Raw genomic sequence first — 13,714 nt, 5'->3', positions numbered from 1 at the left:
ACTTTGAAACAAAATCAGTCAAGATTACCTTATTCAGACAACACAATTAAGAAATTGTGTTGTTTGAATAATACTCCATTGACTAGTCAGCTATAGGGTTGGAGCATTTGAGAGGGAAAAGACTAAAACTTGTTGGAGGGAATTCGAAAATTTCTGCTAGGGTTCAATATAGAAAATTTCAATCTTTTCAGACGACATTTAACTGTCGTCTGAATCTAACCATATCTTCAAAATGAAAAAAGTATGGTTTTTCTATGTATTCAGACAACACATTTAGTATATCTATCGTCTGAAAAAATCAGACGACAGAAAATCACCCTTCTGTCGTCTGATGCGTGTCGTCTGATAGCTTTTTTGGCATAGTGATATAAAAGTATGAAAAATTCAAAATATCACCATTGTTTTCTATAAGGAGAAAGGAGACTCAAAACCATATAATGGAGTTTCTCACAGTGTCTCTCTCTCACTTTTCAAACACTTGGGAGGGTAAAATGTTAACAGTGATCCCCAGCTTCTCTTCTTCTCCTACTGTTTCTCAGCAAACCAAACACAGAAACATTGCCATCTGCTCCCACCAAACTGAAACCGACCCTATCATATCAGCACTGGCAGACCCAGGGGGGGCAAGTGGGGGCTCACGCACCCACTCATATTTTGGACACAATGTTTTTTTCTTTTTGATCAGTTGTACACAATGTTTTGTAGCTTAGGTTTATAATCATTTTGCCCCCACTTAATCTAACATTTTAACCTTTAACAATTATATATATATATATATATATATATATACATATAATTGGGTCCGCCCCCATAGAAAACAAAAGCTGGGTCCGCCAGTGCATATCAGGTAATTATCCCATTATGAAATCGTTCAATGTTTATTCTTGATCTTTTCTTTGTTTTCAATATAAAACTGATAGAACAACAAGAATTTTGGGTTTTTTTTTTTAAGTTTTCTTAGGGAGGGGAAAAAAAGAAAAAAGGTTTCCTTAACAATTTCTTTTAGGTCATTGTTTTTGGGTACGTTGTCCCTGAACTTGAGCGTAGGTTGTGTGTGATGCTCTTTTTCTTTAAAGAGCACTGTAACAAACTAACTAATAGAAGAGTTCAAATGCGTATTTGACATCTTTAGCTCCAGTATGCATCGTCACATAAACATATTATGGTTAAAGTTGCTCATAGCCACCTTGCAGTTGGGATCAGATTTGTTTGTTGGGACTGGCTTTGACACTTTTGCAGATACAAAGATACACCAACCTGATAAACCATAATCTCCAACAATAAAGCTTATTATTGTTACAAGAATATTCTGTTCATTTTGTTATTTATAATTACCTATCACTACGCAGAAATTTTGGAAACAAATGATCAATAGACCTTTAGAGAAATGACTATTTTGGAAGCAAAACCATAACATTATTGAGAACATGCCATCTGAGCAAAGTAAGGATTATGTTTAGATCTTCAAGGACAATCCATTTTAATGGTTTTGTTCACTTTAGTTTTCAACAGCTTTAGTTGTCTAAGCTTATATCCTTTTGAATTTGATTGATCTGAATGCACGATTCAGTTGGGATTGCAGTGACTTAGTGTTCTTTGTTTCCAAGTTCAAATTACATGTATTGTAGATTTGAGTGATATAACCTGCTCTTTTGTGTTGATATTTTATACTAATACTTTCTGATGTTTCAGATTATATAGTGCATATTGTTTTTGTTTCGTAATTGTTAGTTGATTAGATGGAATAAGAACCTTTAGGCTATTTAGTGTTGGTATTAAGAGAAAAGTCTCTGATTCTACTGTCAATATTGACATTAAGAAAATAAACGATTGTCTGGGATATTAATTCATGACATTTGTGTTTTGGTTTCCACTTAAAAAGGGTGAGCCGAGCTTAAAGCTTGAGTTACAATAAAACATAATGACACCCACCATTTAGTCTCTTGAACTTACTGCTTTGCAACATTCATTATAAATTGTAGTGCAGGAATACTATACAGCATATGATGTTTGTAACATAGTAGAAAAATATGGTATGTCATTTAGGTTGAGCATTGTGCTATAGTTGTTAGGAAGTTGGCATCAAATGGTGAGTAACTTTGTAATTTGTGTCCTATACCACAAAGTTCACATATATTTCCTGCTCTTTTTTTAAGGCAATCTAAGATCTTCCTATGCACAATTGAGAATATTAGAACTAATAGAAGAGTATAAACATTGTGCCTATACAAATTGTTAATTTTTTTTTTCTTTTGTATAATCTACATTTCCATCTTTTAAAAATCAGAAAGGAGGATTGAATACCATAGATGTTAAGAGTCATTACTTATTTCTAACAACAGTTCAATAAACATTATGTGGTTTTAACCTTGAGTCCTGTTATTAGTGAAAGGCCAAGAGAATCAATGTTAACAGTCTGATTTCAAAAAAGGGCAAAAGAAAGCATTATTGATTTGAAGTTAATGAATTATAGCTGAATTTGCAGGAAATTCCATAGTATGTGTAGGAACCTACCTAACTAATAGATTGTATTTTAGGCAATTCTAACAATCTCATTTTAGGCAGACAAGAATATCTGATAATTTATGCTCATCAATTTATTAAGTTGTAGTAAGAATTGGCAAATCTCCAAAATCCTATAGCCAAATCAAACCTAATCACATGTTCTAATAAAGGGGAGCATACCTGAAAAGTAAGAAGACCTGTTTACTCAAACAGAAAAATGGAAAAGGAGTGTACTTGCTTTTGGATTTCATAGCACAATGTCATTTTTATTTATCCATTGTGTTTATATGCAGGGCATGCGTTACCCATGTAACTATGTTCATCATTTTGGCTGGAAAGTTGAAAGGCAAGAGGGCGGGTTGTCTTTTTGAAGTGGATTTCCACTGGCTTACTTTTGATCACTGGTGAGTTTGTGTCGATATGTGGAAGTAAGATAGTTCTTTCTTTACTTATTGATAACCACCTCTTTCCTAATTTTGGAAGCGATGGTTAAGATTCAATGTTGTTTTGTGTAATGTCATTAGTTTATGTCATATTTTTGTCAGCTACAACTTGATTGGTTGTGATAAATTGCAGACGATGTTACTGGCTTACTTTTGATCACTGGTGAGTTTGTGTCGATATGTGGAAGTAAGATAGTTCTTTCTTTACTTATTGATAACCACCTCTTTCCTAATGTTGGAAGCGATGGTTAAGATTCAATGTTGTTTTGTGTAATGACATTAGTTTATGTCATATTTTTGTCAGCTACAACTTGATTGGTTGTGATAAATTGCAGACGATGTTAAGTAAGGAATTTAAGCATATACAGTCCAGGTGTGTGGAAGTTCAATTTGATTTGGCATGCAATTTTCTTATCCACCATAGTTAATCAATTTGAAGCTTTTAGTATTGCATTTCTTTTTTTTTTTATTTGCTAATTTGGTAATAATAAACTAGGTTGTTTCTCTCCTACCAGTGTTTAAATTGTTTACTTTAATTTCAAGTTTTTTAACCTTTATCTTATGCTACACTCTTGATTGGTAAGTTTAGTAAACTTCTCTGTTGCTTGCTTAATGTGAGAATTTCCAGTAAAAGAGGCACTAAGAAAAGTTCACAGAAGTCCATTACATTAAGGCATAATCCTAAATTCACAACCTCGATGAGTAGAAAGTTTCTGAATATATTAGTTCAGGGATATATGAAAGTTCAAATTTGATATTACATAAATGTTGTTTCCTCATGTATTTCAGATTTGACTGGAGGTAAGATGTCTACTATTGTACTTCAAATATCAAGCAACCAATATATATCTGGATCAAGTTTTCTTTTCTGTTTAACCACACATTTGTTTAATAACCAGCCCAGCTTCTTGGCAAATCAAACTAGGGTTTCTTCTTTGTCATTATTGTTAAACTACAAAATGTCTTCGGAGACTGGGATCCATATTAGTAACCATTCCAGACCCTAAATTCTGATAAAGTTGTGTACATAGAAAGTTGTTTGATTGCAACCAAGTGAAAAAAATTAGAGCAGTGTACGAATGTGTATAGAACAAGTGTTCCAAACTTCCAGCCAAAATGACTTAGCTATTCTACTCTTAATAGACTGAAACATCCATATCAACAACCATTCCAGACCCTAAATTCTGCTAAAGCGGTGTACATACAAAATTGTTCAATTTTGATTCTTATCTTTCAATTTTGTTTCTTGAATCACAAAAAGTTGTTCACAATACAGATGCGACTTTTGAACTTGTTATGAATGTTGCTTTTTGTTTGCCTAGGATGCTATTAAGCTATTTACTCTCACACAATTAGATATTATACACAACTTTGCAGGTTATATAAACCGCATACTTTGTCTAAATGCATATTTTGAGTGCCAAATAATATATCATGCATATGCATTGCACATAGAACACCCTACTCATTATATTGCTCCTAAATTGTTCAATGAATTATCTAACAAATATCGGGAGTTCATTGATAGATTTGAATTACAGGGAAGTGGTGTTTGAAGAAAGGACGTAACTTGCTAACTAGCGGCAGTTAACTGCGGCTTAAGATTATCCAATGCTGCAGACTGTAGCTGAATAGTCTGCTGCTGATTTTGCTCTTCTTCATTTTTTTCTTAAGGTTATTGACTCTGGAAACTGTATCAGCATAGTGCTTATTTAAGACTTTGGGTAGAAGTTTATGAGATCGATAGCAAATTTATAACAACAAAGCTTATGAGATTGATGTACTTACGAATATAAATGGGTCAACATTTGTTCCCATATCATCTATTCTTTCTTTGAGAACTATCCCCAACCTTCTAAGCTTTTGATTGATATGAAAAACAAGAATTGTTTTCCTTTCCTCTTAAAAAAAAAAAAAAAAAAAACAGGGAAACTGCAGCATCGCGGGGGGGGGACTATCTAGTTTAATGTTAATTTTTAACGATTGCACTGCATACCAACTAAATAGCAGACCCACAATAATCCAGTTGTGCATTATACCTAAAATTGAGCAGAAAGATATGATAACAATATACTGTTACTGACCTATTTTACCGAAAATGTTCACATGGTCAGTTATTGACCAAGAAAATAATGCTCAATCACCCTTGGATGTAAATCCAATGGCAGAGAGAATTATTATTAAGTTGAGGTGTTTTGTTTTCAACCCTTGGATGTACATCAAAGCGTTATTGAGCATAAATTATTTGGTCAGCAACTGACCAGGTGAACACCACTGTTAAGAAAAAGTAGTCACCCATTTTTATGTTTCCATAAATGTAGGAAGGTGTTGAGGAAAATGTTACATGAGAGTCCATTTCGAAATGGATAGGTCAGTAACAGTATATAGTTATCATATCTTTCTGCTCAATTTTACCTGATACCAGCATTTTTCTAAATATTTCAAGAGCTTCAGTCCCATGACCATTTTGCGCATGTCCCACAATCATAGCATTCCATGAGACATGATCCCTTTCCACCATATTTCTAAACATCTGACAGCCATCTTCAATAGACCCACATTTCATGTACATATCTATTAGAGAATTTCCAACAAATATATCAGGCTCTTCACCAACCTGGAATTGAAAACCATGCTTCAATATGTGTGAATGAGCTTGCCTGCCAAGCTGCAGATCAACAAGACTTGCACAAGCATTGAGTAGATTCGTAAATGTGTAGTGGGTGGGCCAAACAGACTCTCTTTTCAGGAGGAGAAAGAGTCCAAGGGCCTCTTCATTCTCTCCATTCTATGTGTACCCTGCAATAAGTGCATTCCAAGAGACTACATTCCTCTCCATCATCTTTGTAAACATCGATCTTGCAACTTTTACACTTGCTGCCTTTGCATATCCACTTACCATAGAAGTTTCTGAGACCACATTTCTGATAGGCATCCCATCGGAAACCCTTCTGGCCTCATTTATTCTGTTGCATTTTGCATACATATCAACTAATGCATTGCATAATACAACATCATTCCTGTACTTATCACATTTCATAACACAAGCATGTATTTGCCGACCTTCTTCCACTGCGGACAAGCTCGCACAAGCACTCACCATACTGGCTAAAGTCAACTCGTCTGGTTTAAACCCACAATCCATCATCCTCACAAACACTTGTACGGCTTCGCTTGCTGGACCATTTTGCTCGTAACAAGTTATCAAACTATTCCAAGAAACAACATTTCGCACACTCGTGCAATCAAAAACTCTTTGTGCACAAGCAGCACGAATTCCCACATTTTGAGTACATATCAATAAGTGCAGACCCCATATAAACATCCGAACAGTAACAATATTTCCCAATGAAACCATGAATTTGGACACCCATTTTCAGCTCTTAAACCTGCACAAGCACTAAGAGCACTACCGAATGTGTATTCATTAAGAACAAAATCCTCCCCATGAATGTTAACAAAATATTCCAAAGCATCCTCAAAGCGACCATGCTGCTGTGCAAACCCCGAAACCATCGAGTTCCATGAGCACTGGTCAGGCTCCGGCATTGACCTAAAACTCTGCAAAGCCTCATCAACAAAACCCAACTCCGTAAATGCGGTAATGATGCAGTTCCAACTGAAAGTGTTCCTCTCAGGCATTTTATCAAACACCTTACGTGCATCATCGAACGAACCACATTTCCTATACGCGTCGATGAGCCTGTTCTGAATAAAAACATGCGACGAGAACTGGGTTTTGATGAGGCGGGCGTGGACGCGACCGGCATCACGCGCCGACTTGGTTCGGATTCAGGAGTCCAAGAGCTTCGCGAAGGGTGAGTCGGTGAAAGCAAGGTCACCCACGATTTGTTTGAGCAATCCTTGTCTAAATCCCACCATTCCATTATGTTAGCAACTCATCAAAATGGAAGCAGAGTCGAGAGATTTGGGTTTTCAGTGGAAGCACCGAGACTCTACGGACAGAGTGTAAATTTAGATTTTTTTGGGTTTTCAATTCATAGTTTCTTCTGGGTTTTGTGGTTTGATGTTTGATTAGCACGGTCTCAAGTCCCTAGCTTTGTCAATTAAACAGTTTGGTTTTTGGGTTTACAAAAAGATGGTTGCTTTCATTCTGGTGCATTAAGGGCATCTCCAACAGAGTAGCTAAATTTAGTTTTTAGCTATATATAACTATTTTTAATACAAAAGTCAGCTATAGGTAAGTTAAATTTAACTATAGCTCAAGTGGTTAGCTATATTTAGCTAGAGTATCCTACATAGCTAAAGCAAAAGTTATATTTCTCTCTCTTCTTTTGTTCACATGTCAGTTTAAAATTTGGTAAAATATAGTTATTATTTACAAATAGCTACTATTGCTGGAGCAACATTGCTAAATCAATAGCTAAATTTCATAACTTTAGCTAAATTTAACTAAAAAACAATTTCTACTGTTGGAGATGCTCTAATACTGTTGAATTGAAGTCAAATTCCTAATCTTGTAACGGGTAGGTACGCAAGTTCTTTCTTTGGTATTGAAACATCCCATGCCTATTTTTTTTTTTTTTAATCAGTGATGAACTTCCAACTTTTACGTTTGATAATGAAAACTCTAAACTCTGTTTTGTTTTGTTTTGTTTTTTTTTTTTAAATGGGTTTGGAACCCAGCCAAGCTGGAAGGCTCATCCCCACGTCTGACTTATTATATTAAAATTAGAATTATGCAAAGAGGGGGACATAACACCTTGACCTCTAGCACTACTACATAAATCCTCTTTTTCTTTAACTCAATTAAGTTAGGCAACACATTATGTGACTCAATTTGCAACTTCGAGGTAACCCAAATATCCATTTCTTTGGCTTGTTTGATGGGCATGGTCAATTAGGTACCCAGTGTGCTAATTTTGTTAAGGATAAGGCTGGTAGAGGAATGTTCTTCTTCTACAGTTAGAGGTTGAGGATAACAGTTGTCCCCAGAAAATAGTCTTGCACGTCATTCGGGCCGTTGGAACTACTGTAATTGATGTGCACCGGTTTGCTTGAATGAGTAGCCTTGAGTTTTGACTGTCATGGAATGATATAGTTTTAAGTGAATGAGTATATGTACAAATGACTATAGTTGCGATTAAAATTAGATAAGTTAGAAGAAAATTTGTACTAACTGGATGAGTGCATAATTTTTATTGTATAAATTTTATCCCAAATGACTACGGGATTCTTTTCTATAATCTGCTATATAGGTTCTTCTATTCTTGTTCAATTGGCTCCCAGAACTAATCCCAGGTGAGTTCTAATGCATTGATTTCTGATTCTCAATTTCTTCTTGGGATTTGGTGATTTTCAAGAAAAGAGTTGGTTATTTGTGGTTTTGTGGGGTGTTGGAAAAATGCAACTTGGTCTTTAATAGGTTAATCCTATATTAGTAGGTTTATATTTTGTTCAATTTTGCTCTTAAATCGACCGCTTTTTCTCTATTTTCATTCATTCATATTTTGCCCAGTGTACTGTTTGGGTGTCGAGCTTCATTTGTTGGATAATGGAACAATTGTACTGTTTAATGGTTTGATATCTGTTTGTTTGGAACAATTGTTCTCTCCCAAGTGGAGAGTTTTGTGAAATCATGTTCTTGGATCACTGCATTCTGACTTGCTCTTGCAGAGTTATGATTATGTTCTAATTTAGTTTTTTTTTTTTTTGGTCTCTCCTTCTGACCTGAAAATGTTGAATGCACTTAGCTTTATCATTATGAAGCTCACAGGTTTCCATAACATTTCGTTTTGTATCTTAGAGTTTTGATTTGTTTTTGGATATGTGAATTTATATAGGTTCTATGAGAAGTTCATATTTTGTGTGAGAGTTTTCTGGATTATATAGGTCCCATTTGTTGTTAATATGCTAATTTGTTTGAAAAGAACCTTTCTTCATTGGAAAATATTATATGGGATTGTAGTAGATTGTGTTTAGCCCCAACATCCAGGGAAGAGAGTGTGAAGGAGATGAACTTTTTGTTCTGTTTGATGTTTGTGTTGGTGCTTAGATTGGGACCATTAGGTGTCATGAGTTCTTTCTGGCTTTTCATTATCTGAGTGATATGTAGCTATAAATCAGAGAGAAGCCTCCTTTTAAAAAAGCTTGTTGGCTTTCCAAAAATCATTTCTGGTTTGATTTCAATTGAAAAACTATTGTAAACTTGCCTTTATGTATATTGGTATATTCAAATATTGAACCTCCACAAAAAAAAAAATTGTGAGCTTCTTGGTACTTGCATGACTGGAATTTGCTCTGCTATGTGCTTTTTTACGTATCAACATCTGCATTGATTGTATTTGATTATTTTCAGGGCAATGTTTCTTTTAACAGTGCTAAATGGATTCAATTTCTCATAGTTTCAATGTGGTTGCAAGAATCACGGTTGCAAATTCTGCCCAGAGAAGGAATGAATGTTTCAAGGTAGTTAAAAATAACTACAGTGCTTGAAAAAGAGGTAATGCTCTTCTCTCTCCATTTATGTGCATGCATGTGAAAAGAGATTTAACTTTCTTCTTCCATGCTTAAACATATGAATCTTTACCTCAAGTCCTAACTATTCATGGCCTTTGGAAGCATACACATTAACACTGAAGCCATTTGTACACAAAATGTAATGTGCCAAAGTTTGCGCATTCTCTGTTTAGTTAGTAAGACCATCTCCAACGGTGGTGTCAAAATCCACCGTGGAGCTCCAACGGTAACATAAGGCCTGTGAAACCAACTCCAACAAATTTGTCAAATCCTATGTGTATTTAACATATCAACCCAATCTGTCAAATTTGACAGATCTCTCAAAACTGGATCTCTCAAAACTGTCAAATGCCTCAAATAGCTCATCTTCATCCGTTCATCATTTTCAAAGATTGTTTTTTTTTTTTTTTTTTTTTTGTCCAGAATCAGAAAGGAATTGGTTTGTTCCCAAAAACCCGAACCGAAAAACTTCTTCACGATCTCGATTTGAAATCCAAAATGGCCAGATTCGTTATTATCATGACAAGATCTAGAGCTTTCTCTCGATTTCGATCTGAAATTCTCTCTCTCGTTGTCGATCTAAAATCCCACATGTTGATATGTATCTGAAATTCTCTCTCTTCTCAACATTGATGTTGTATGTCGATCTCAAAGAAATCTTAAACTGCAGATAATTGAGATGGATGAGGAAGAGAAGATGGAAAAGAATTGCTGGAAAATAAATGAACAAGAACTCACCAGCCATGCCGATCTTTCTGATCTTGATCTGTTTCCCAAAAACTCAAACTAAAAAACTTGTTCATGATCTTAATATGAAACCGATGGAAAAGATGAAGAGGAGGAGTTGTTGGAAGACAAATGAAAAAGAAGAGTTGCGGCAGGTTGCTGAAGTGAGAAGTTGAAAGATTGATTAATGAATAATTGATGATGGGTTGGGTTTTGTTTGCAAACCCAGCCAAAACGATGAACAAAGCAACAGTAAGAAGGGGAAGTTAAAAAAACAAGGGGTTGGGTTGGTGGGTTGGATTTGGCAGATGGGTTGGAGGTGAAGTCCACAAAATGCTATTTGCCAAGTCAGTTGTCAAATTTAAATTTGACAAAAAATTTTGACATCTCTTATTGGAGATGCTCTAAGAAGTTAGAATAAAGAAATGGGTCAAAGATTTTTACAACTATTTAGTAAGCCATATAATATTTTCTTTGTTTATTAAAGATATATAGCTCTACTTCTGTCAGATATTAATAAGAAACAAAATAAAATTAGATAGGCTGCCCATAAGTGAATATCAAGTTAAATTACATTTGTTGAAATTGTTTACAGATAATATTGCGCACAGCAAGGATTCAAGATACCCAACCCTTAGAAAACGACCTCCGGATCAAAGTGCAGGTATGAAAGTATAGTAGCCAAAAGATTCAAAACATGCATAAACATCAAAGAACATAGGAATTTACATTGTTTTGTGCACAAGTTTGGCTAGGGCTTAAATGCAACTACTCACAACTCATATTTACACCATATTTACACAACTACAAGCCATAAACATCATAAATAACAAATAAAAGAGAGGAAAGAGAGGAGAAAAAGTGATTTACCCAAGGGTTTGACTATTTTTGGAGTCAAACCAAAAGCACAGGATGTCTCTCTTGCCTCCTATATGCTATATGAGAAGAGAAATGCTTCAAAGTGTAGGGATTTCGATTTTTAAAACCCAAATTATTATACATGATCCACAAAATCTCAAGAACAAAGTAAGAACAAGGCTTGAATGTGTGAGAAATAAGACAAGTGATTGATCAAAATGTGTAGAAACTTCGGTTTTGGTGAAACCCAAATGGCTACACACCTTTCTCTTACACAAAACTCAAAGAACTATGTACAAGGTGTGAAAAACTAACCTAAAACTAGATAAAAGAGAGTTTTTGATGTTCCAAAATGGGAGGCAAGGAGATGCATGGTTTTGGGAGTGAGAATGGGCTATTTAAAGGCCAAGACAATTCAAATCAAGGGTGGAGATCAAAATGAATCAATGGTGAGATGTAATTGACAAATGTGTAAGCACAAAATGTGGATCTAGTCTTTGACTCCACATATAAATGACTTAGAAAGCCCATAGATATTTTGATGGAGGAGATAAATTAAGGATAGAATGGTCATTGTATAAGAGAACAAGACAATAAATGGGAGACAAAGATGTAAGATGGAAGAGAGGGACCACTTGTCATCTTTCAAATTTCAAATTTTAAAATAACCTACACCTAAAATCTTCTCACCTAAAGTTTCTAACCCTAGTCAACGTATCTTCCTGTCCTCCACACACGTTCTTGGCTGGCCAACTTTGCCGAAATGTCTGGAATCCAGCGTTGACCTCCGTTGACTTCTTTTTCATCTGTTTGCGCACTTTCTTCTCTTTTATTTCTTCAATTAGATCTCCACAAGATAACTTCGGAATTGATCTTTAACTACTTCAAATCAAATGTTCCTCCATGAGTATAGATTGTCGTGGTAAAATTTTTTAGAGATTAGTTCACCGTGGTTTGGCTGGAAATGCTGCCGTAATCCATACAAGTCTGGTTTTACAGTTTTCATCTTCTAGTACAGAAACTCACACCGATCTTTTGAAGGTCTTCCACTCTGAACCAGCTCTTGATCTCTTCATAAGAAATGATTTTTAGGATGTCTATAATTTATATGTGAAATTTTAGCTCATTTGGAGATCATTTAGTCATTTTGTCGCTTCTCCCTCCATACTTAGCTCGGTTTCTCCTAACCGAAGTAGGAAAATGTGCTAAAGTTGACTTTTTAAGGCATTTCCAAGCTTATCCATCATTTCCTAGTATGATAAGAAAAACATAATAAATATATATAAATAAACACAAAGGTTAAGCAAAAGTGCAAGACTAGAGAATAATAACCAGGTAATTATGGACCAAATAAGTGCTAAATTGATTGATAATGGATGTTGGTTTATGAGAATTGAGGGTAGTTTGGATATTTTTGGGTTATGTATTTAGTAAAATGCTAGAAAAAAGATTAAATATGTGATTTATTGAATAAGGGATGTGTATTAAGTAGTAATACCCGAGACATTTAAAAAAAAATTATATATATATATATATATATTTAAATGCTCGCAAATTATTAGTGACAAGTCCTTCTTGCAAAAGAAAGATCATGAGACCATGAGAAAACGTAATGAATATTTTCTCATTATCTCAATTGATTTTGAAAGTCATTTTGCGGCTAAAATAATCTAAATGTTTTCTTTTTCCTTGTCATCCACCATTTCCTTAGCAAATAAGGATTTTATCATGTGATTGTCCATTCAAAGAAATATATGTGGCAAATCACGGTTTTTGATTTGTTTGCCATCATTAATAAATTACAAAAATAAAGAAATAAATAAAGTGGATGAGGAAGGATCAAGAAGGTAGGAGAAACTTGGGGGGGGGGGGGGGGGGGGGTGAAGAGAGAGAGAATAGAAAAAGAAAGAAGAAAGACGGGATCTCTCTCGAACTCGGAGGAACCCTCCCTTTGACAAAGAAAGACTTGATCTCTCTCTCGAACCACCTTTTGCTTCTATCTCTTTATTTTCCTTCCTCCCGAGTTGCCATCGGCGGCAACGGTTTGATCATCATAAAAGAGACATCATCCAATCATTTTTCTTGAAAATTATGTGTTGATCATTTCTTCAGGGGTGGTGAAGTAATCGTTGGTCATGTTGTGACCATGATCGATGAATCAAAGGTTTTGATTTTTTTCTAGATTATAATGGATACAATCAATATTAATCCAGGTATGGATCCAGTAGATGGTGTTGTCTTATTTTTTTTCTCTTCTATTAATTCGGGTCGGGATGTTACATAAGTAATTATGGGTGTGTATTTAAAACTACTCATAAGATTTTCATTAATAGGGAACAGGCCAAAAGGCCCAAAGAGAGCAAGCCTAATTGCCTAAATACAGGATACCCTATTGTTTCATGGAGGACCCTATACCTATGCTACAATCAATAGCCTTATGGTACACCATCAAACTGTTAGATTATGTCTAAAAACAATCATGAAACTATTGAGAAGTTAAAAGCCTGAGGAGTACATAAATATTGCTTCATTGAAAAAGTAACAAGCCTAAGAATGCCTAATCTTACTTGGTCAAACTTAATGATCGATAATGATCTTTGCAATAAGGTAGAAGGGGAATTGGATTTTTTGTCCTCTTTAGTTAGCTGAACCAAGTTATAAGTGTTATCCATTAGTAACAATAACTTCAGTGGACAATTGGC

At 34.9% G+C, this 13,714-nt stretch overlaps 1 pseudogene; it reads right to left on the bottom strand.

The window, feature by feature from the left end:
• Window positions 1–5,319: 5,319 nt before the first annotated feature.
• Window positions 5,320–7,060, bottom strand: LOC112199412 (annotated as a pseudogene).
• Between the last annotated feature and the right edge of the window lie 6,654 nt (window positions 7,061–13,714).

This window comes from Rosa chinensis, chromosome 1 (genome assembly GCF_002994745.2).
Source record: "Rosa chinensis cultivar Old Blush chromosome 1, RchiOBHm-V2, whole genome shotgun sequence".
NCBI lineage: Eukaryota > Viridiplantae > Streptophyta > Magnoliopsida > Rosales > Rosaceae > Rosa > Rosa chinensis.
The sequence above is the reverse complement of the archived record's forward strand: the minus strand, read 5'-3'. Positions and strand labels throughout refer to the sequence as shown.